This window comes from Marmota monax, unplaced genomic scaffold, assembly GCF_021218885.2.
Source record: "Marmota monax isolate L192 unplaced genomic scaffold, Marmota_monax_Labrador192_F-V1.1 WCK01_AAM20220418_F8-fsc00187, whole genome shotgun sequence".
In the NCBI taxonomy this organism is placed as follows: domain Eukaryota; kingdom Metazoa; phylum Chordata; class Mammalia; order Rodentia; family Sciuridae; genus Marmota; species Marmota monax.
In genome coordinates, this window is record NW_026694837.1 from 1,312,304 (window position 1) to 1,337,476 (window position 25,173).

General features: G+C 34.0%; 1 protein-coding gene across 5 annotated transcripts in view; it reads left to right on the forward strand.

The window, feature by feature from the left end:
* Supt3h (SPT3 homolog, SAGA and STAGA complex component) overlaps positions 1–25,173 on the forward strand; it is a 468,296-nt gene that overhangs the window by 79,893 nt on the left and 363,230 nt on the right. The window contains exon 1 of one of the 5 annotated variants that reach the window (XM_058573177.1): positions 1,980–2,001. The exons of the other annotated variants lie outside the window; for them this stretch is intronic. The gene's annotated coding sequence lies outside the window, so the exon portion shown is untranslated. Of the gene's footprint in view, positions 1–1,979; positions 2,002–25,173 lie in introns of those variants that run through there. 5 annotated transcript variants of the gene reach the window in all.

Sequence of the window (25,173 nt, forward strand, 5' to 3'; positions counted from 1 at the left end):
CAAATGTGATGTTAACCACTGTGCTACACTGCATTTCAGGACTCAGAGAGGCCCATGTTTGTGGGGAGGGCATAGAGAGACAAAAGGTTTTGTGGGAAAAGTGGTAGAAGTTGTGGGAACAACAAAGGAGATAAGATTAAATTACAAAGATAGAGAATATCATCTAGGATAATTCAGAGACTTCAATGATCATGTCCGTTCTGAGGGAATTGCAGATTCTGTCTTTGCTAGTTTACCAGTGTGCCTGAAAGATTGGTGGATGATGAGGCTAGGAGTTGGATGGTTTTGATAAAGACTTTTTGAAGCAAGCCCATGTTTATATTATCCGGAAATCCTCCACTGGCTTGAGGGCAACTATCCATATATCAGTTCCTTTGTTCTACTTTTAGTTCAAAATGAATCCCTACCTTTAGATTCTTTAACATATGTTGTAATGATATAAATAGAACCGGGTGGGGTGGGGACTATAGTAGATGAGATCAAAGACATGTTAGGTCTTCCAGTATGTAGCTTTGAACATCAGTGTAAGGACTTTGCTTTTGCTTGGTAAGGTGAAGAACCCACTTTAGGCTGTTAAACAAAGGAGTGACATAACTTTAGTCTTGAAGGGATCCTTCACTGCCCTGTTGAAAAGAAACTATAATGGGGCAAATGTAGAGAAGTGGGAGACTTATTAGGAAAGAGGCTGTTGAAATCAAAGTGTGAGATGGCTTGGTTCAGTAGACAAGATGATGAGAAATGATTAGAATTTGGATATATTTAAAAGGTAGAGTCAATAGGATATGCTGAGTGGATATGGAGTTTGAAAGGAATTAAAATGATTCCAAGGTTTTGCTTGAAAAGTCCTTGAAAGGTATTGCCATCAGCTCTAATGGAGTTGAGTAGGTGAATTAGTAATTGAGTTTTGATTATGATAAGTTTGAGGTACCTCTTAGGTAATCAAGTTAAAATGTCAAATAGGCAGTTGAATGTGAGACTAGACTGGAGATTACAGTTTAATGCTATGAAAGCTTTTATGTATATCTGTCTGTCTGTGATACACATACACATATATGCACAGATACAGGTAAACTTGACATAATTGGTTTACCTCAGTTTTTTCATTAAATATCTTGAACATTTTTACATTGTCCAGAAACACTCTGTATAATGTAATACTTAATGGTCACCTGGTATTACATTTTGCTTATGTAGTATAATTTGGTTTAATCAATTGTTCTGGTAATATGTAAAAGTCATTTTAACTTTTTAATAAGTGGTAGTAAGTGCCAAGGCAAAGAAGAATTTTAAACAGTTTTAACTGAGTAACAGTTTTTTTCTATTATACTTGTGTGAGGTTATTAAATTTTATGAATTATTAAAAAATTTCCAGAAATAATATTCAAATAGTCATGTGGTTTTTGAGATAAGGCATCAAAACTTTTATATCATATTTTTTCTATCAGTTAAATCTTTTAAAAAAGTTATTTTAAGGTCAAAATAAGCACTTTTTGTGTTTATTGTGTTATTCATAAATGATTTATAGTACTCCTAAATATGTGTGCTTGTTGTCCAAGAATTCTGCAGTCTTCAGCTGATTATTCTGTCATTTTTTAATAATCATCTTTATTGAACAAGTCACAGACTTCTCATTGTACTCTCATCAGTGTAATTATTGCTCATAAATTGTAGTACTTTGAAGAAATCATTAGTTCTTTTGAAATGCCGTTTAAAAGGAAATCAACATTTACTTGTTAGAAAAAGGAACAGCTGTGACTGTGAGCTGCAGTTAGTGGCTTTGGAAGTCAGTTGGTTAGCCAATTGTCATAATGAGGTCATTTTTCAAAAGAAGATGAAATCATTTAACATCTTGTTTTAGTCATAGAAGGCTTTTTTTGTACCCAAACATTTTTAAATTATATATTCTTACTCACTTATTTTCATAGTTATGAATTTTCTGTGATGGAATAAAATAATGATGGAACTTTTCAAAGAAGAAAGGTTTTGCAAGTCATATGTTTGGTAAGTTACTTATTTATAAAATAGAACTTTTACAAATCAACAGTAAAAAGGCCAATTAAAAAATGGTCAGAGTAATTCAATAGACATTTTAAATATTTATTTAAAAATGGTCAGTAGACACATAAAAAGATGCTTATCATCAGTAGCCCTCAGGGAAATGCAAATAAAATCCACAGTGATAGGGTACTTGTACCTAATAGGATAACCATAATCAAAGATAGATAACAAAAGTAGATGATGTGAATAAATTGGAGCCCTCTTAAGTTGTTGGTGGGAATGTAAGATGGTTCAGCCTCTTTGGAAAATGTTTTGGCAGTTTCTCAAAAGATTAAGCATAGATTTACCATATGACCCAGTAATTCCGCTCCCAATGAAGCAGAATGAGGAGAAATGAAATTATGAAGTCCTCACAAAAATTTGTACAAGGATGTTCTTAGTAGCATTATTCATAATCAAAAAGTAACCTGGTGAGTGGAACCTGTCCAGAATCTAATGAATGGATAATAAGTGTGAAGTTAGCCATATAATGGAATATTATTTGACTTTAAAAAGGAATGAATTGCTGAATATGCTAAAATGTGGAGAGACCCTGGAAACTTGAATTAAAGAAGCCAGTCATAAACTACCACATATTGTATGATGTCATTTGTTTGAGATGTGTAGAATAGGGTAATCTATAGAAACAATATGGATTTAGAACTGGAGGAGCCAGTGAGTAGGTCAGAATAAGGCAGTGACTGTGAAGGTACAATGTTTATTTTGTGGGTGATGAAAATGTTCTGGAAATTATATTGTGTTGTTAGTTGCAAAACTCTATGAATATGCTAAAAAATGTTAAATGGTACAATTTTTAAAAAATTATTCTTTCTAGGTATCCATGGCAGTAAATTGTATTTTGACTCTTTTACATACATAGAACGAGTGTAACTTGTTCTAATTAGGATCCTAATACACTGGTCATGTATTCATATATAAGAATAGGAAAGATATGTCTGATTCATTCTACTGTCTTTTCTCTTTGTCTTCCTGTCCCCTCTCCTTACCCTACATTCCCTTTTGTCTAGTCTAGTGAACTTTTAATTTTAACCCCCTTCTCTTGTTGGGGGTTAGCATCCACATATCAGAGAGAACATTCTGTCTTTGTTTTTTTGGGACTGGCTTATTTCACTTAGCATGATATTCTCCAGTTCCATCCATTTACTGGCAAATGCCATAATTACATTTTTCTTTTTGGCTGAGTAATATTCCATTGTGTATGTATATCATATTTTCTTTATCCATTCATCTGTTGTAGAGCGCCTAGATTGGTTCCATAGTGTGAGAATGGCACAGTTCAAGTGATAGATTGTGTGGTATATCTCAGTAAAGTTAAAAAATGATCAAAGACTCTGTCCCCTTAAAATCTGTCTAGTATAGCAAGCAAATGTACATATCTTAATGATTTTATTTCTCTTTGATTGTAAGTTTGGAAATCAAGGCTTTTGACTATGTGGAAGGAGAACTAATTTTATATTGTTGATATTTGAACATTGTTATCAAAACAATCTACCTGCTTTTTGCTATTGCTACATAGGAAATCACACCATGGTGGGAATAATTATTTGTATGTGAGTTGTCGGCCTCTGCTGCTCTTTGCAGATGTGTAGGTAGCCGGATTGATTATACTCTACATGACTTTCATCTTTTTTTTTTTTTTTTTTGGATTAAGGGGCTTCCCTAAGGGCATAGTATTGTTTTTGGCATTGCCTATGGTCTCTGGAGGTCCTTTTAAATCCTTTTAAGGCTTGTGCTTTTCACTGGCACAGTTTGTCACTTCTGCCTATTTATCATTGTCAAATAAGTCATGTAGTCAAATTAAAATTAAGAGGTAGAGAAGTACAGTTCGCATTTGTCATGTAAATAGTATTTTAAAAGTACTATTTTCCAGTTTAAATTCTTGAATATTTTCAAAAAATTATTTTTCAGGTGCATGATCTTTATTTCTTCTTGTTTTGGAATGTACAATATCATTTAAATGAAATGATATCTTGCCTTAAAGTATCCATTATTTATGTTGTTTGTAAATTGTTTGCTCTCTTTCCTTTTAACTTTAAATTTTTATGTTAATATCTAGCACTTGATATTGTAATGTAATTCTTTCAAGAATAATTACTAAACCTGTATTGAATTTTTCCATTGTTCTTCTCTCTTGCTGTTGCTCTTAATTTTTATTTTTTAAATCAGTAAGCCTTATATGCTTCCAAAGCTAGTATTGATTGCGTTCAATTCAGGCCAGTGTATCTTTTCCACATTTCGCTTTTTAATTCAAAATAAAATATGATAAAGTGCTCTGTAACACAAGAAACTTTACTAGAAATTTAATATGAAACAATTCTTTTTTGAAGAAGAATTCTATGAAGAAAAGAGGTTTGACGTATAGTTTGGCAAAAGGCATGAATAAGTTGATATTTTGTCTTTGGGCAGGGTGTACTGGGGATTGAACTCAGGGGCACTTGACCACTGAGCCACACCCCCAGCCCTATTTTGTATTTTTTTTTTTAGAGACAGGGTCTCACTGAGTTGCTTATTATAAGCACCTTGCTCTTGCTGAGGCTGGCTTTGAACTTGTGGTCCTCCTGTCTCAGCCTCCCGAGCTTCTGATATTATAGGTGAGAGCTGCTGCACCCGGATGAATAAGTTGATTTTTGATCACATTTTGGTAGATAAATTTTAATGTATTTTCATTTCAAATATTCATTATTTTGATTCTTGAAGTGTGGTTCCATTTTAAAAATATCTTTCAAGAAATTAATTGATGAAACATTATTCTTACATGTATAATATATTTAGAACCTCTATTCAAAGAAATGGTATAATTTTGTTAGGTTGCTTCAGGGAGCATACTAATTTTGTGTGGTTCTTTCTTGCCTCTGTAATATCCTTTGTATTTTTTCTGATTTGTTTCTACACACAATTAGGAATAACTCTACCTTGCTGTTCCTTGTATATTTATGGATTTCTCCAAAGTGCTAAGTTTTAATGTTTGATGCTCAATATGTAGTTCTTTTTTGCTTACCTCAAAGTTGTGATGGTAAGACTGTATCCTAGGGGGTGTAAGGTTTAAAAATTATGAAAAATCTCTTAAGACCTAATCCAACTGAAGTCCTGCAAAGTATTATTGCATTAGCTAAAACAATTGGTAGTTGATGCTATTTGACAGGACCCAGTTCAGTTTCCATATTCTGTACCTGGATAGCTTAGACAAAGTGTAAGGTGTTTTTGGTAACATAAAAAAATAGAATTGAATATTTATTTATTTTTCTTTTCTCCCCCCCCTATTTCCTTTTTCTGTTTTATTGATCTCCCTTCTATTTTTTAAAAATTTGTTCTAATTAGCTATACATGACAGTAGAATGCATTTTGACACAATGTACACAAATGAACAGAACTTATTCCTTTGGCTGTACATGATGCAGAGTCACATCAGTAGTGTAATCATACATATATATAAGGTAATAATGTGTGTCTCATTCTGTGGTCCTTCCCATCCCTATAGGCCACCCCTCCCCTAACTCCCCTCTGAGAATTGAACATTTATATGGAAAGAAAGAAAGAAGTACAAGGTCTTTCTTAAGAATCTTTGTCATGTTTCCTATGGTTTATTTCACTAAAATTAAGGTTTGTTTAAAATAAACTGATAATGTTAAGTCACCTTTTTGTCAGTACTTTTTATTGTATGTATTTGATTCACTTCCCAAATCATTTCTTTAATAAGATTCAAAATTCTGTTGAGGAAATTCTCTGGACTTGAAATAATTATATTTATGTGAAGGAAAACAATGAAAATCCTAGCTGTTCTTTTCTCACGAAACACTTCATAGGGGAAATTTCAGTTCAAATCTAATTGATTTTTTTTCTTTCCATTAGGTAAGTATACTCTATTTACATTTATTTTTCTGACATGGGTGGTCTTCTCTCACATAAAATTTTTCTTTTTCTTTTATAATGGTTCTTGTGTTCTAAATTTTTGCCTGTCTTCTTCTTTCCTCTCTTTTTTGTCCTTTCTCTTCTTCATCATCTTTTCTCCCTCCCTCTGTTTCTTCCTTGCTTGCAAATACTATAAGAGTCAGGCTTCTGTTAGGCATTGTACTAAAAGCCTCACAGATAGTGGTTTAAACAAGTGTTTTTTTATTTTTTTAACCCCTCCCTCACTTATTATAAGAGCAGGATGGATAGTTCAGGGTTGTTGTGACTTTCAAGACACTTGCTTTCTTTTGTGTTCTTCTTGTCTATCAGTATGCTTTCTTTCTAACAGTTGGCACTACCATTAGTTTTATCCAACCTCCACTGTACTTTCTTATGCTTACCATTATCTTTTGTTTGCTTGTTTCAGAATGACTTTATTGAGATATAATTTAAATATCATAAAATTCATCCACTGTAAGTGCAAACTTCAGTGACTTTTAGTAAACGTAGAGAGTTTGGCAATTAGTATCCAAATTCAATTTTAGAATGTTTTCCTCACACCAAAATAGTCATGTCAGCCATTTGTAGTCCAGCTTTGATCCCATCACAAGTCCCAGTTGATCATTGATCCTCTTTCTGTTTTTCATAATCTCGCATTGCCTTTAAAGTTTGGTTAGCTCACTTTTGAGTTAGTAACATTTTTACCCATTGCTGATGGATTTGTTTGTGGGCTAGAGATCATTTCATGTTATGGTTGTGTTAAAAATTTCCCTTGTCTTTTACTACTTTTGTGGTATCTCATGTCTTTTCTGTGTATGTGTATACGCACTATAGAATACTGATGTGTAGATGACTGTACCCACATTGGTCTCTATTGTACTTGTACCCAACCCCTCCTCCATCTAGGGGATGTGAAAGGCTCATCAGCCCTTGTTTGGCTATTCTTTTGTTAAACCCTTGGCTAATCTGCCTGTTTAGTGCTCCATACCTAGTGAGCCCACTTTAACAGCAGCTGCTGGTTATCATAGCTTCTTCTTCTCTAGTTAAATTACTGTGCTGATAGAACTTTGAGTGATGAAATCATTCCTGGGCTGAATTCTTCATACTCATGCTGTTTTTTTTTAATTTAACATTTTTTCATGAATATATGCTTCTCAGTTTGTTGTGTTTTCTTGCTTAATTTCCACAGATGTTCATTTTCAAAGTTTTTCCAGGTTTGTAAGTGTATTTGTTGCTCTCCTTACTGTGTCATGCCCAAAGTGTATTCCTAGCCCTATTGTCTCTTGCCTGTTCCCCCACTTATGTGGCCTCAAGCCTCCACTAGTATCCTAGTTTCCGTGCTTGCTCTCCCTATATTCTGTTATGCATGTAGCCACTGAAGTTTAAAAAAAAAGTATTTTTTTTTTTTTTTTTGGGTACTGGGGAATTAACTGAGGACCTCACACTTGTTAAGCAAGAGCTCTATCACTGAACTATATCCCCAGCCCTTTTTATGTTAATCTGAGACAGGTTCTAGCTCAGTTGCTCAGACTAGCCTCCAACTTGTGATCCTTTTGCTCAGCCTCTCTAGAGTAGTTGGGATTATAGGTGTGTGCCACTGCCCCTGACTTAGAGTAAAACTTTAAAAACAAAAATCAGATCATGGATTTTTTTTTTTTATTGTTGTTGCTTAAAACCTCAGTGGTTTCCTATTTCGTTCATAGTAGAAGCAAGAAAGATTTATGAAGGCCATTGTAGTCTTCCATGATCATTCTCCTTTATCTTTCTGATCTTTTCTCTCCTATTTATCCCCTCTTACTATATTAGTTGCTTTGAATTTCCTCTGAAATGTCAAGGATATGCCTATGCTAGCTCTCCTGCATTTATTCTTTTCTCTATCTGGAATGTTGTTCTTTTAAATTCACATAACCCATATCCTCAGTACCATGAGCCTGTGCTGAAATGTGAAGGCTTCTTAGTGAAGCCTTCTCTCATTACCTTATAATACCTCAAGTTCACAAACAATATTTCCCCTTAAATACACCAAATGTCACTAATTTTCCCCTAGCATTTTATATTGTAGATATGTATTGACTCATTATCTGTCTACTTCATTCTGATATGAACTTCACTAAGATAGGTTTTTCTTTTTCTTTTTGGTACTATCTTCAGGGCCGCAACTGTGCTTTTCATAAAATAGGCCATTATTAGATACTTACTGGATGAATGAATGGGCACAAGACTTTTCCTTTTAGGTAGACAGTGTTTAGGACTATTGGTAAGACATGGCTGGCCCTTTATAGATTAGGTGCTGATTCAGTGGGAGTTAAGTAGGATGCACTAACTACAATGGGAGGAGTTTATGCATAATGTGTGTTCAAGTAGGAATCTTGTGCTGGTTTAATTTAGCTTGCAGAAGTCCACAAATATTTCACTGAGGAAGAGACCTTTGAAGTAAGCAAAGAAGTCTACTGAATGGTAAAAGAAGAATTTTGAAAGTATCCATTCTGTTCTTTTCCAAGCAAATCAGGAAAGAGAGCTTCATGAGATAATAGTTTTATCAAGGAGGAAATAAAAATCTATTTAGAAATCCTCTTCAACTGTCAGTGTATTACACATTCTACCTAAGACAGTCAAGTGCAGACCTGTTGAGAGAAAGCAAGCTGGGAACATGCTTCAGTATTTCAGAATGTCTGCCTTTTGAAAATTGGATTAATTGTAGAGTCATTAACTGTGAGGGAAATCCACAGGGTGATGCATATGTATGGGAATACTATTTACTGAGTTATTGTATTCTTGACTTGGAATGCTTATGTAAGGCTTTTGCTACTGTGTTTAACATTTCTCACTTTTCTCTTTTCTTTGAGTTCAAATTTTTGTTAATGATACTATTTTTAATTCTTTGAGACTTTGAACATCCTATAAGGCTTCTTCTTTGCTTTGCTTAGACTGGTTTTCAGTGTAGTGCTTGAGGTCTCAAAGGGAGAGAGAAGTGCTTTGCTTAACTCAGGCTAAATACACATCCCAGATAAGACTTTTTTTTTGGTAATAAACACGTGAAGATATCTGGAGACTCCTTTGCTATTGTTAAACTCATTGAGCCTGTGTGCATCCAAGGGAGCACTGATTGTCACCCATTTCATATGTTGTTATCTTTGTTTATTTCACTAGAGAGAAATAGAGATAGCTGCAGGAGGGAAAAACATTGGTTGTTTAATCTCCTATGTGGAAACAGAAGAACTCCAAATGTTATATTCTGGAAAATTATATCTTAATTTGCAAACTTCAGTTTACGAACTAAGTATGTACCTATCTAATTTGATTCTTAATCAAATTCTTATCAAAACTTTATGAGGCATGCGTATCAGTATATAGTAATAAATACATTTTATAGATTTAAAAAGCTGAATCTAAAAAAAAGATTAGTGATTTGTCTATTGTGTTTCTGCTATTAAAGAAGAAGCCTTGAATCCACTCTCTGGCCTTTTGATTTTAAATAAGTTTAGGTGCGAACAGATAATACTTTAGCCCCAAACTCAAAAGCAAAAGTAAAAAGAATAAATAAGAGTGCTAAAAAGTAGGATTATCTCTAGTTACTTTTCAGTGAAAACTGTTACTGATACTGTTGTTTTTTTTTTTTTAAATTCACAAACAACCTGCTTATTAAGGACGGAAAAAAAATAAAACAGATAAATGCTAAATATTGTGTGATCTACCTCACTATCATGTCTACCTCTGAGCTCACTGTCTAGTTCAGAAACAGACATATAAACAAAATGTAATATGGCATGAGTAATGACTTAATTGAGATATGATAGCTTATATTTATATATGCTATTTTTATTATAGTTAGAACATGTCAGTATTTTGTTCCCATACACTTCTCTTGTTTTATCTTTCACTATTCCTAACATGTATTCTTTGCTTCAGTTAGCAAAATTATTTTGTTGTTTTGATAATTAATCTCTTTCATTTTTTTTTCCAGTGCCTTTACATTCCCCTAATGCTGGGGTTCCATTTTTCTACTTGTAATAGCATGTCTTTCAGTTACTAGTATTTTTTTATGCCCTGTTGTACTGTAGGGCTTTTCAGGCTTAAGAAGGAATCATTTTTGACTTTGAATCCTCAGTACTTGGCCAGTGGTAAGTTTTAGTAAAAGTTTATTGGCTAAATTGAATTGTAACTATAGCTTCATAACATTCTTTTGAGTTCATATTACTATTCTGAATTTACATATAAGGTAATGACTGTGATATTGAGTTAGTTATTTAAATTCTCACAGTTGGCAAGTGTTAGAGCCAGAATTCCATCTGTATTCTTGTGCTTTACCTGAGAGATATACCATTGATGACTCTTCAGCAAAGTAAAGGTGACAGATTGTGCTGGTTTAATTTATCCTGTAAGTACTTGACTCCCTTATCAGAGAGTAATGGAGAAAGTAAACAAAAGTCTTGAAATCATTACAAGTTTGCAATGGAGTGAATTTTTTCCACTGGAAATTAAATATTTCTAGGTCCCTAATTTTGACTTAATGATGTCTTAGCAATTCAAGGTTTCCCCCCCCTATTTATTTATTTATTTATTTTAAAAATTCAACTTAGTAGTACATGGAGAGCAGAATAACGTTTCAAATCATCTTACACAAATGGAGTATAACATTTCGATTATCTGGGTGTACATGATGTAGAGTTACCATTTGTGTAATCATACATGTACCTGGGTTAATGATGTCCATCTCATTTCACCATCTATCCTATTCCCATGATCCATCTCTTCCACACTCTCCCCTTTGCCCAATTCAAAGCTTCTCCATTCTTCCCGTGCCTGTCCCCTTTCTGCATTATGGATCATCATCCACTTATCAGAGAAAACATTTTTGAAGATTGGCTTACTTTGCTTAGTATGATGTTCTACAACTCCATTCATTTACCTGCAAATGCCATGATTTTATTTTTTTTTAAATGACAAGTAATATTCCATTGTGTGTGTGTGTGTGTGTGTGTGTGTGTGTGTGTATATATATATATATATATATATATAGATAGATATATACATACATACATACATACATACCACAGTTTCTTTATTCATTCATTCATTGATGGGCATCTAGGTTGGTTCTACGATTTAGCTATTGTGAATTCAACTGCTATAAACACCTATGTGCCTGTGTCACTATAGTATGCTGGTTTTAAATTCTTTGGGAATAGACTTGAGGTGTGGGGTACCTAGGTCAAATGGTGGTTCCATTCCAAGTTTTCTAAGGAATCTCTGTACTGCTTTCCAAAGTGGTTGCACCAATTTGCAGTCCCACCAGCAATGTATCAATGCACCTTTACCCCACATCTTGCCAACACTTATTATTGCTTTTATTCTTGATAACTGCTGTTCTGACTGGAGTGAGATGAAATCTTAGTTTTGATGTGCATTTCTCTAATTATTAAAGATGAGCATTTTTTCATATATTTGTTGATTGCTTATATATCTTTTTGTGAGATGTGTCTGTTCAGTGCCTTAGCCCATTTATTGATTGGGTTATTTGTTTTTTTTTTGAAGTTAAGTTTTTTTTTTTTTAAGTTCTTTATATATCCTGGAGATTAGTGTGTTTTCTGATGTATGTGTGGTAAAGATATTCTTCCATTCTATAGGCTCTCTCTTCACATTACTGATTGTTTCTTTTGCTGAGAAGAAGCTTTTCAGTTTAAAGATTTGGGCCTACTTTTTCTTCTATTAGGTGCAGGATCTCTGGTCTAATTCCTAGGTACTCGATCCACTTTGAGTTGAGTTTTAGGCAGGGTGAGAGATAGAGGTTTAATTTCATTTTGTTGCATATAGATTTCCAGTTTTCCCAGCACCATTTGTTGAAGAGGCTATCTTTTCCCTAGTGTATGGTTTTGGTGCCTTTGTGTAGTATGAGATAACTGTATGTATGTGGGTTGGTCTCTGTATCTTCCATTGTGTACCATTGGTCTATACATTCTATTTTGATGCCAATGCCATGCTGTTTTTGTTACTGTTGTTCTGTTGTATAGTTTAAGGTCTGGTATTGTAATGCCTCCTGCTTCACTTTTCTTGCTAAGGGTTGCTTTGACAATTCTGGGTCTTTTGTTTTCCAAATGAATTTCATGATTGCCTTTTCTAGTTTATGAAGAATGTCATTGGGATTTTAATAGGAATTGCAATAAATCTCTATAATGCTTTTTGTAATATGGCCATTTTGACAATATTAATTCTGCCTCTCTAAGAGTATTGGTGATCTTTCCAACTTCTAAGGTCTTCGTCAATTTCCTTCTTTAGTGTTCTGTAGTTTTCATTGTAGAGGTATTTCACATCTTTTGTTGGATTGATTCCCAAGTGTTATATTTTATTTTTTAAATTGTTGTTAAACCTTTTATTTATCTATTTATATGTTGTGCTGAGAATTGAACCCAGTGCCTCACACATGCCAGGCAAGTGCACTACCACTGAGCCCCAGCCCCAGCCCTAGTATTTTATTTTATTTTTTGAGACTATGTTGAATGGGGTAGTTTTCCCAATTTCTCTTTCATTGGATTCATCACTTATATATAGAAATGCATTTGAATTATGGATATTGATTTTTATATCCTGCTAGTTTGCTGAATTCATTTATTTGTTCTAGAAGTCTTCTGGTGGAATTTTTTTGATTTTCCAAATATAGAATCATATTGTTGACAAATAGTGATAGTTTGAGTTCCTGTTTTCCTATGTGTATCCCTGTAATTTCTTTTGTCTCTCTGATTGCTTTGGCTAGAGTTTCAAGGACTATGTTGAATAGAAGTGGTGAAAGAGGCTTTTGTTGCCATATTTGGTCAGGGCAGGTCTTAGATCTGATCTCCATCTGGACAGGTACCTGGTATCCAATGCTCCCCCCCCACCCAGCAGCTATAGCCACCCAACAGTGATCACCCAACACAAAAAAAGCAGTCAGTTGGGCATGTGTTCAGTGCGACCAGGGTGCCGCCCACCTGATGTGAGCCTTAGTGTGAGAGGTCCCACAGTTGGAAACTGCTAAGTGAGAGGGAGATGGGTCTAAAATTTGGAGCCTAACAGAGAAACCAGGAACTGGGAAATCTCCAGGCAAGAGAGAGAGAGATAATACCAGATGCTCAAGTCAGAGGAGCAGTCCCAAAAAGAGACCCATGAAGTGCAGTCTCCCTGCAGGGTCTGGCGGGTGGCACTCCCCGCTTCCAGAGGCCCTACACCAGGACCAGTCTTCCCACTCTGGTTTCCTAACACATCCTGAGGGCAGAGACACCAGCTTAAAACATTCAACCCCACCTACTGGATGAGCAGAGAAACAGAAAAGATACGGATCTCTAAAACTAGCAACAACCCAGGTTTCTTCTTTTGAGTATTTTTTTTTTCTTTTTCTTTTTTCTCTTTCCTCTTTCTTTTCTACACCTCTATTCCTCCAGCCCTCACATCCCCAACATATGTGAAACCAAGAACTTAGCATGAAATAGGATTTTGAGGACTGAGTCATCTGAATAATATAATATAGAGAAGTTGTATATGCCCTTTTTTCTCCTTTCATTTTTCTTTTCCCCTCCAAATTTTACTATTTTAACATCCTGTATTTTTAAAAGTTTTTTAAAAATTTATTATTATTATTTTAATATTTTTTAGGTGCAGATGGGCATAACACAATGCCTTTATTTTTATGCAGTGATGAGAATTGAACCCGGGTCCCGCCCATGGTAGGCGAGCGCTCTACCGCTGAGCCACAATCCCAGCCCTAACATCCTGTATTTTTCTAAATATATATGTGTGTTTGTACTCTATTGTTTTCTCATGTACTTGTCTACCCTAAATTACTTCCTGTCTATTCTTTTGCTACTAACCCTCTTCATTAGATTTCTCTTTCACATTTCCTAAGATGTATTAACTCTATATCCTCACATCCTTTCTCCTCAGCATATTGTTCTAGCCCCCACTCCCAGTTCATTGTCCACCGTCAGAAACTGTAAACATTTTTACAAAACTACTGATTGTATTTTAGATAATAATTGAATCCAACGTTTCTGTACATTGAAACAAAACTGTAAACATTCTTAATAATAACAAATTGTTAATAAGTGTTTATCACTATATATTGTTGATATATTGGGATCTGTTAACATTGTCTTTCCCCACAAATGAGGGATCTTGGAATCCTACAAGAGCACTATAAATCTATAGGGTAAAAACAATAACATCCCAGACCCACAGAGATGGAAAGGAAGACACACGAGCAACTTGAAAAGACAAGGGAAGAAAGTACCACAAACAAATCAAGACACCACATCATTACAATCATTGGCAGTCACAGCAGAAAAATTACAGAGAAAGACTTCAGGATATACATGGTTAAAATGTTCTGTGAATTCAAGGAAGATACAAGAGAGCAACTACAAGCAGTGAAAGATTATTTCAACAAGGAGCTACATAAACAAATCTAGGCAGTGAAAGATGACCTCAACAGGGAGATACAGATTCTAAAAAAACAACAAAAAAACAAACAGAAATCCTTGAAATGAAAGAAACAATAAATCAAATTAAAAGCTCAAATGAAAGTATCACCAACAGAGTAAACCACTGGTAAGATAGGACATCAGACAATGAAGATAAAATATATAACTTGCGAAGAACATAGAGCACACAGTGGTAATGGTAAGAAACCAGGAGCAGAACATTCAAGAAATATGGGATAGAATAAAAAGAACAAACTTAAGAGTTTTTGGGATAGAGGAAGGCATAGAGGTCAAACCCAAAGAAATGAACAATGTATTCAATGAAATAATATCGGAAAACTTTCCAAACATTAAGAATGAATTGGAAATCCAAAATAAAGAAGCCTACAGGACGCCGAATGTACAAAATCACAATAGATCCACACCAAGACACATTATAATAAAAATGCTCAACATACAGAATCAGGAGAGAATTTTAAAAGCCATGATAGAAAGGAATCAGATTACATATAGGGGAAACCAATTAGCATAACGGCAGATTTTTCAACATAGATCCTGAAAGCTAGAAGATCCTGGAACAACATATATTAAGCTCTGAAAGAAAATGGGTGCCACCCAAGTATCTTCTCTCCAGCAAAAGTAAGCTTTAAATTTGAAGAGGAAATAAAAGCATTCCATGATAAACAAAAGTTAAAAGAATTTATAGCTAGAAAAGCAACACTATAAAACATCCTTGGTAAAGTATTCCATGAAGAGGAAACGAAAAACATCATGAAAATTAGTAGAGGGAGATAGTATCCTAAAGGAAAATCTAATCAAAGAAGAAAATCAAGTCAAGTTAAATAACAAAAATAAACAAATATGGCAGAAAATACAAACCATGTCTCAATAATAACCTTGAATGTTAATGGCTTAAACTCATCAATCAAAATACATAGGCTAGCAGACTGTATTTTAAAAAAAGACCCAACAATATGCTGCCTACAGGATACTCATCTGGTACACAGACTGAAGGTGAAAGGTTGGGAAAAATTATGAACTGTGGAAGCAAGTAGGGGTTTCCATCCTCGTATCAAATAAAGTAGACTTCAAGCCAAAGTTAACCAAAAGGGATAAAGATGAACATTACATACTGCTCAAGGGAATCATACACCAACCAGACATAAGAATTATAAATATATATGCCGCCAAACACTGGTTTAGCTGTGTTCATCATACAAATTCTTCTCAATTTCAAGAGTCATATTGACCACAACACAATAATGTTGGATGACTTTAACACACCTCTCTTACCACTGGATAGATCTTCCAAACCTAAGTTGAATAAAGAAACTATAGAACTCAATAATACAATCAATAACTTAGACTTAACTGACATATATAGAATATTTCAACCTGCATTAAACAGATACACTTTATTCTCAGCAGCACATGGATCTTTCTCTAAAACAGACCATATAATACGCCACAAAATAACTCTTAGCAAATACAAAAAAGTAGAGATACTACCGTGCATTTTATCAGATCATAATAGAATGAAATTTGAAATCAACGACAAAAAAATAAAAATTTCTCCAACACCTGGACACTAAACAATATGCTACTGAATGAACATAGACACAAAGAACATAGACATAAAGGAGAACATAGACGCAACGTATCTAAATCTCTGGGACACTATGATAGCAGTACTAGGAGGAAAGTTGATTGCATGGAGTTCATTCCTTCAAAGAAGAAAACGTCAACAAATAAATGACCTCACATTACATCTCAAAGCCCTAGAAAAAGAACAAATCATCAGCAAAAGCAGTAGAAGGCAAGAAATAATTAAAATTAGAGATGAAATTAATGAAATCGAAACAAAAGAAACAATTGAAAAATTGACAAAAAGTTGGTTCTTTGAAAAAATAAAATTGACAGACCTTAGCTATGCTAATGAAGAGGAGAGAGAAAACTCAAATTACCAGCACATGTATTGAAAAAGGTAATATCACAACAGACACTACAGAAATACAAAGGATAATTCGAAATTATTTTGAAAACTTATACACCAATAAAATAGAAGACATTGAAGGCATTGACAAATTTCTTAAGTCATACAGTTTACCCAGATTGAATCAGAATGCTATGCACAATTTAAACAGACGGGTATCAAGTGATAGAACTTGCCATCAGAAGCTTACCAACTAAGAAAAGCCCAGGACCGGATAGATAAACAGCTGAGTTCTACAAGACCTTTAAAGAAGAACTAATACCAATACTCTTCAATTTATTTTAGGAAACAGAAAAAGAGGGAGCACTTTCAAACTCAATTCTATGAGGCCAATATCACCCTGATCCCAAAACCAACCAAAGACACATCAAAAAAAGAAAACTTTAGACCAATATCTCTAATGAACATAGATGCAAAAATTCTCAATAAATAATTCTGGCAAATCAAATACAAAAACATATCAAAAAGATTGTGTACCATGATCAAGTGGTATTCATCCCAGGGATGCAAAGTTGGCTCAACATATGGAAATCAATAAATGTAATTCATCACATCAATAGACTCAAAGATATGAATCATATGATCATCTCAACAGATGCAGAAAAAGCATTTGACAAAATATAGCACCTTTTTACATGTTCAAAACAGTAGAAAAACTAGGGATAACAAGAACACATCTAAACATCATGAAGTCTATCTACGTTAAGCCTCAGGCCAGCATCATTCTAAATGGAGAAAAATTAAAAGCATTCCCTCTAAAAGCTGGAACAAGACAGGGATGCCCTCTTTCACCACCTCTCTTCAACATAGTTCTTGAAACAGTGGCCAGAGCAATTAGATGAAAGAAATTAAAGGGTTATGTATAGAAAAAAAAAGAACTTAAATTAGCACTATTTGCTGACGATATGATTCTATACCTAGAAGATCCAAAAAGCTCCACCAGAAAATTTCTAGAACTAGTAAACGAATTCTGCAAAGTAGCAGGATATAAAAATCAACACCCATAAATCAAACCATTTCTGTATATCAATGACAAATCCTCTGAGAAGGAAATGAGGAAAACTACCTTATTTACAATAACCTCAAACAACAAGAACAACAACAACAACAACAACTTGGGAATCAACTTAACCAAAGAGGTGAAAAATCTATATAATGAAAACTACAGAACCCTAAAGAAAGAAATCAAAGAAGACCTTAAAAGATGGAAAGATCTGCCTTGCTCTTGATAGGAAGAATTAATATTATCAAAATGACCATACTACGCTAGAATCAATACATATTCAACAACTATTAATTGAGCAGCTACACTATGCTGAGCAGTTTGTTGGTTGCTGGGGACATAGAAATACAGAAGGCAGATGTGCTTCCTGACCTCATGGGGCATACGGATAAATAAACAAACTGTACAGCCTACCAAAAGCACTATACAGATTTAATGCAATTGCCATCAAAATCCCCATGGCATTCATTATAGAAAAGGCAATCATGAAGTTCATCTGGAAAAATAAGAGACCCAGAATAGCTAAAGCAATCCATAGCAGAAAGAGTGAAGGAGGTGGCATCACTTTACCAGACCTCAAACTATACTACAGAGCAATACTAACAAAAACAGCATTGTATTGGCATCAAAAGAGACTGGTAGACCAATGGTACAGAATAGAGGACACAGAGACTAACCCACAAAATTACAGTTATCTTATATTAGACAAAGGTGCCAAAAACATGCATTGGAGAAAAGATAGCCTCTTCAACAAATGGTGTTGGGAAAACTAGAAATCTAAATCTAACACTAGAAATTAAATCTCTATCTCTCACCCTGCACAAAACTCAACTCAAAGTGAATTAAGAACCTAGAAATTAAACCAGAGATCTTGCACCTAATGAAAGAAAAAGTAGGCCCAAATCTCCAGCATGTCGGTTTAGGCCCCAACTTTCTTAATAAAACTCTTGTAGCACAAGAATTAACTAAGAATCAATAAATGGGATGGATTCAAATGAAAAAGTTTCTTCTCAGCAAAAGAAACCATCTGTGAGGTGAACAGAGAGCCTATATCCTGGGAACAAATTTTTATCTCTTACACATCAGATAGAGCACTAATCTCTAGGGTATATAGAGAACTCAAAAAGCTAAGCACCAAAAAACCCCCCAAATAACCCTATTAATAAATTGGCCAAGGACCTGAACAGACACTTCACCGAAGAAGATATACAATTAATCAACAAATAAATGAAAAAAATGTTCAGTATCTGTAGCAATTAGATAAATGCAAATCAAAACTACTCTAAGATATCATCGTACTCCAGTCAGAATGGCAGCTATTATGAAGACAAACAACAATACATGTTGGCTAGCATGTGCAGAAAAAGGTACACTCATACATTGCTTGTGGGACTGCAAATTGGTGCAGCCAATATAGAAAGAAGTATGGAGATTCCTTGGAAATCTGGGGATGGAGCCACCATTTGACCCAGCTATCCCTCTCCTCGGTCTATACCCAAAAACTTAAAAGCAGGACACAGCCATATCAATGTTTATAGCAGCACAATTCACAATAGCTAAACTGTGGAGCCAATCTAGATGCCCTTCAGGAGATGAATGGATAAAAAAATGTGACATATATACACAATGGAATTTTACTCATCAATAAAAGAGAATAAAATCATGAGATTTGCAGGTAAATGGATGGCATTGGAGAAGATAATACTAAGTGAAGTTAGCCAATCCTCCCAAAATAAATGCCGTATGTTTTTTTTCTGATATAAGGAGGCTGATTCATAGTGTGGTAGGGAGGGCTAGCATGGGAGGAATAGATGAACTCTAGATAGGGCAGAGGGGTGGGAGGGAAAGGGAGAGGGCAGGGGGTTAGCAAGGAGGTGGAATGTGATAGACATCATTATCCAAAGCACATGTATGAAGACATGAATTGGTGTCAACATACTTTATATACAACCATAGATATGAAAAATTGTGCTGTGTATGTGTAATATATGTGTAATAAGAATTGTAATGCATTCCGCTGTCATTTACTTTTTTTTAAATCAATAAAAAATAAATATGTTCTAATGTTCAAAAAATAAATTTGCTGCTGAACTTAAAAACAAAACAAAAAAGTGGTGGAAGAGGGTATTTCTGCCCTGTTCCAGTAGGAATGCTTCCAATTTTTCTTTATATAAAATGATGGTGGCCTTGGGCTTATCATGAATGGCTTTCAATGTTGAGGTTTGATCCTCCTATTCCTAGTTTTTCTCATGTTTTGACCATGAAGAGGTGTTCTATTTTATCACATGATTCCTCAGCATCTATTGAGGTAATCATATGATTCTTATTTTCATTTGTATTTGAGTTGATGTATTATATTTACCGATTTTCGTATATTGAATCAACCTTGCATTCCTGGGATGAAGCCCAGTGGATCATGGTGCACTATCTTTTTAATATACTTTTGTATGCAATTTGCCAGAATTTTATTGAGATTTTTGCTTCTATATTCATTAGGGATATTGGTCTGATATTTTCTTTCCTTGATGTGTCTTTGTCTGGTTAGTGATCTAGCCTCATAGAATGAGTTTGAATGTTTCCCTTCTTTTCTCTTTCACGGTATAATTTGAGGAGTATTTGAAGTTCTTGTAGATCTCGGTGGAGAATTCCTCCTGTTCTGGGCTTTTCTTGGTTGGTAGTCTTTTGATGGCATCTTGTATTTCCTTGCTTGAAATTGATCTATTTAAATTGTGTATGTCACTCAATCACTATAAGAAAATCTTATTCTGTAGCTCTCAGTTTCATTGTAAAAGGAGAAGTCACATTCAGTTCTATAATTATATCTTTTATTTTTTCTTTTGGTACTGGGTATTGAACCCAGGGGCACTTAACCACTAAGCCACATCAGCAGACATTTTAAAATATTTTATTTAGAGACAGGGTCTCATTGAGTTTGTTAGGGCCTTGCCAAATTGCTGAGGCTGGCTTTGAACTTGAGATGCCCCTGCCTCAGCCTCCCGATCTGCAGGGATTACAGGTGTGTGTCATTGTACCCAGATATAATTCTATTATCATAAACAAAATGCCTTTAAGGGAATGGCTCCCCTCTCTTTGGAATTTACAATGTAACAATGACATCATGATGGAGAGAGACTTTAAGGATACATATTAAACAAAAGTAAAAGTGCACAAAGCATGTATCTTGTAATGACAAAGTAAAGACAAAAATAAATTGGAAAGGACATTTTTAGAGTTCCAAATTTGAGGAGAAACTGATATTACTTGCTCCTCCAAGTAATTCAAGATTTTCTGCAGAGGCCACTTTTTAATTTAGATAATGTAAATGAGGAAGCTTTGCAAATTTCTAAAGATGACAGTAAATAGCACATAGAAATACTCACTACCTGCCAGGTATATTTGACAATGCACATCTCCTGTAATCCTCATAACAACCCTAAGAGGCAAGTAGCACTGATTTATCAACATTACAAACATAAAAACTGAAGCTTAAAGAAGTTAGAAATTTGAACATGATCATGCAGTTTATAAGAGGCAGAACCCATAATCCAATCCAGGTCTGTCTGACTTGAAAAGTAGAATCTTTAAGTATGATGTTATCCTTTCACTTCCCTCTACCTAATCTAAGGTAACGCTATTCTTTTTTTTTGTTTGTTTGTTTGCATTACAATTCTTAATCCAAATATATACCACAATTTTTGTATCTCTTTTTGTATATAAACTATGTTGAAGGCAGGGGATGTGGGGATAAAAGAGATAGTGGAATGAAACAGACGCTATTACTGTATATATGTATGTGACTGTATGATTAATGTGATTCTACAATATGTATACTCAGAAAAATGAGAAATTATATCCCATCTATGTATGATATATCAAAGTATATAAGTGCATTCTACTGTCTTGTATAAGCAATTAAAACAAATAAAAATTTTAAAAAGTAAAAAAAAAATTTTGTATGTTCTCCTGTTTCAGTTTGGGTAGATCATACCTTTCTAAAAATTTGTCAGTGTCTTTGAGATTTTCTATTTTATTGGAGTATACATATTTAAAATAGGTTGTAATTATTTCAGTAGTATTGCTGTGATATTTCCTTTCTCATCATGAATTTTAGTAATTTGAGTTTTCTCTGTCCTTCTCTTTGTTAGTTTGGCTAAGAGTTTATCAATTATATTTACTTTTTTAAACAACCAACTTTTCCTCTTGTCAATTTTTTGGATTATTTCTTTGGTTTCAATTTCATTGATTTCAGTTATTTCCTGTCTTCTATAACTTTTGGTGTGGATTTGTTCTTCTTTTTCTAGGACTTTTAGATTTAATGTTAGGTTATTTATTTGTTGACTTTTTATTTTTTTAATGAATGACCTTAATGTAATGAACTTTCCTCTTAGTATTGCCTTCATAGTGTCCCAGGGGTTTTGATCCGTTGTATCAGTGTTCTCATTTGCCTCTGTGAATTTTTTAATATCCTCCCTGATGTCTTCTGGAAGATCTATCCAGTGGTGAGAGAGGTGTGTTAAATCACCTAGTATTATTGTGTTGTGGTCTGTTTGTTTCTTGAAATTGAGAAGGGTTTGTTTAATATATGTAGATGCTCCATTGTTTGGGACATAGATATTTATGATTGTTATGTCTTATTGATGTATGGTTCCCTTAAGCAGTATGAAATGACCTTTTTTTAGGCCTTCTGATTAACTTTGATTTGAAGTCCACATTATGTGATATGAGGATGAAAACCCCTGCTTGTTTGCTTGTTTACTCAATTCATGTTAGTGACATGTTTTTTTTTTTTTTCCCCCATCCTTTCACCTTCAGTCTGTGGATGTCTTTTCCTGTGAGGTGAATCTCTAGAAGGCAGCATATTGTTGGATGTTTTTTTTTTTTAAATCCAATCTTGCAGTCTGTGTCTTTTAATTGATGAGTTTAGACCTTAACAATTAGGGTTATTATTCAAATATGGTTTGTATTCCTGGTCATTTTGGTTTATTTTTGAGTTTTAAACTTGACTTGTTTTCTCCTTTGATTGCCTGTTACTTTAGTGTAGTTCCTCTCTTAGCTGATTTTCATTGTTGTTTTTCATTTCCTCCTCATGGAATATTTTTCTAAGAATTTTCTGTAGTTCAGGCTTTCTAATTGTAAATTCTCTTTTGTTTTTCATGAAAGGTTTTTATTTCTTCCTCAAATCTGAAGCTTCATTTTGCTGGGTATAAGATTCTTGGTTGGCATCCATTTTCTTTCAGAGCTTGGTATATGTTGTTCCAGTATTTTCTTTAATGGTCTGTTTGAAAAATCTCCTGAGATCCGAATTGGTTTTCTTCATATGTAATTGGACATTTTTCTCTCATGGCTTTTAAAATTCTGTCCTTATTCTGTATGCTAAGCATTTTCATTGTGATGTCCCTTGGTGTGAATCTATTGTAATTTTGTACATTTGATGTCCTGTAAGCTTCTTGTATTTGATTTTCCAATTCATTCTTCATGTTTGGGAAATTTTCTGATATTATTTTATTGATGAGATTGTGCATTTCTTTGGTTTGTATCTCTGTGCCTTCCTCTAATGCCTGTGCTTTCTGATAATTCTTAGATTTGGTCTTTTGATGTTATCTCATAATTCTTGGATGTTCTGTTCATTGTTTCTAACCATATCCACTATGTGGTCAACTTTATTTTTAAGATTATATATTTTGTCTTCATTGCCTGAGGTTCTGTCTTGCAGATGATCTAGTCTGTTGTTGATGCTTTCTTGAGATTTTTTTCCTGCAGGGACCTGAATGATGGTCTTGTAGGTCCAGGCTGTTGTCACTAGATGGAAGCTGGTAGGGAGAGCCATCCACATGTTGGTCGATGGAGGGCCACAGCATGATCACTCCCCTCCTTTTGTGGCCAGGTGGGCTGTTTCTCCTTCTTCCTCATGGAACAACTGAAAGTTGATAATCAAATTTTAGTTTTCAGAGATGACACAGGGGCTGGGGCTCAGCAGTAGAGTGCTTGCCCAGCACTTCTGAAGCACTGGGTTTGATTCTTAGTACCTCATAAAAACAAATAAATAAAACAAAGGTGTTGTGTCCAACTACAATTAAAAAATAAATATTAAAAAAAATTTAAAGATGACACAGTAGTAGTGCAAATCTTTTTGAGTAAGAGGGTCAGTGCAGCCATCTTGAAGAAATTCTTTAAACCCATTTATTACTATCACATATTTTAATGAGATGTAATTAGTTTTGCTTCTTCAGTGTAAGTTTAATTTTTTTGATCACTTTGGCAAATAAAAGAAAGTTGCCTGGTGAAATTTCCCCCATTTTATTGCACTGCAACAATTTAAAAATATGTATGAAAACACTTTCTATAAAATACAATATGATTTTGTACCTGTCTAAAAATGAGATTACACATTCAATCCAGTTTTAAAAAATGCACTGAATTAATGCATTGTTTGTCATTTCTGTTTTTGTAGGCATTGCATAAGCAATAATACTTATGCAAATGATACTTCTCAAATAATGAGATGTTTTTATTATTTTCATTTTTATTAATCTATTTTTAGTAATTCATCACTTACTGCTTTCCACATTTCTGATACATCACCACTAAGTTGCTCCCTAATGAGATAAGTAATATTTTTCTGTAATTAGAATTTGCTTATTTAATCTAATCTGATTTTCTTTCAATGTTATGTTGGAGGATTGATCTTCTGGAAATTATTTAAGTATGTACATAATACATTTTAAATATAGCTTATTGATAAGTTAACATAATTTTATATAAATCCATGTACATCTTTTAAAAATTATAATTGACTTACCACTTGTACAAATTTCTGGAATTCAGTGTGATATTTCCATACACATACATTGTGAGCTGAGCACATCTAGCCAACCATCTTTGACCACTTCTACCTTGTCCCTAGTAAGTCTTCTTCTAATTTCAGCTTATCCTTTGTCTTTTAAATTTATAAATTTGAACATCATAGGACTGATGTTACTTGTCTTCTCATTTCTGGCTTTTTCTTCCTTAACATGATCTCTTTCAGTTTCATCTTTGCTGCAAATGAACAGATTTCATTCTTTTTTTTTGGCTGAGTAATATTTTATTGTGTGCATATGTGCTTTATTTATTCATCTGTTATACATTCAGCTAGGTTGATCCTGGATATATTGGCTATTGTGAAGTGTGCCGCATTCAATGAGGGTATGCTGATGTCCTTTTCTTTCCCTGAATTTCCTTTGAATATATACCCAGTTGTAGGATAGCTGGACCATGTGATAATTCTGTTTTCAGGTTTTTGAGGAACCAGCATACTATTTTCCCTAGTGGCTATAATAATTTACATGCAAACCCCATCAAATTATCAGTGAAATTCTTCACAAAACTAGGAAAAAGTTATTCTAAAAATCATATAAAAACAAAAAATACCCCAAATAACTAGAGCATTCTTGAATAACAATAGTTTATAAGGATCCCTTTTGTCCTACACTTCCTCACCAGCATTTATTTTTGGTTTGTTTGTTTTTGGTAATATCCATTCTTATTGGGGTGAAATGGAATTTCATTATAGATTTGATCCACATTTCCCTGATTGATATTGAACATTTTTTTCATTTATCGATCGTTAGCATTTCTTCATTGAGAAGTATCTGTCTATGTCATTTGTCTAATTTTGAATTGGATGGCTTGTTTTTTGTTAAGTTTCTTTTGAATTCTTTTATAGTCTAGATATTAATCTTCTTTACTTGTATGGCAGGTAAAGATTTTCACTTATTCTGTAGGCTAGTCTTTTCAGTCTC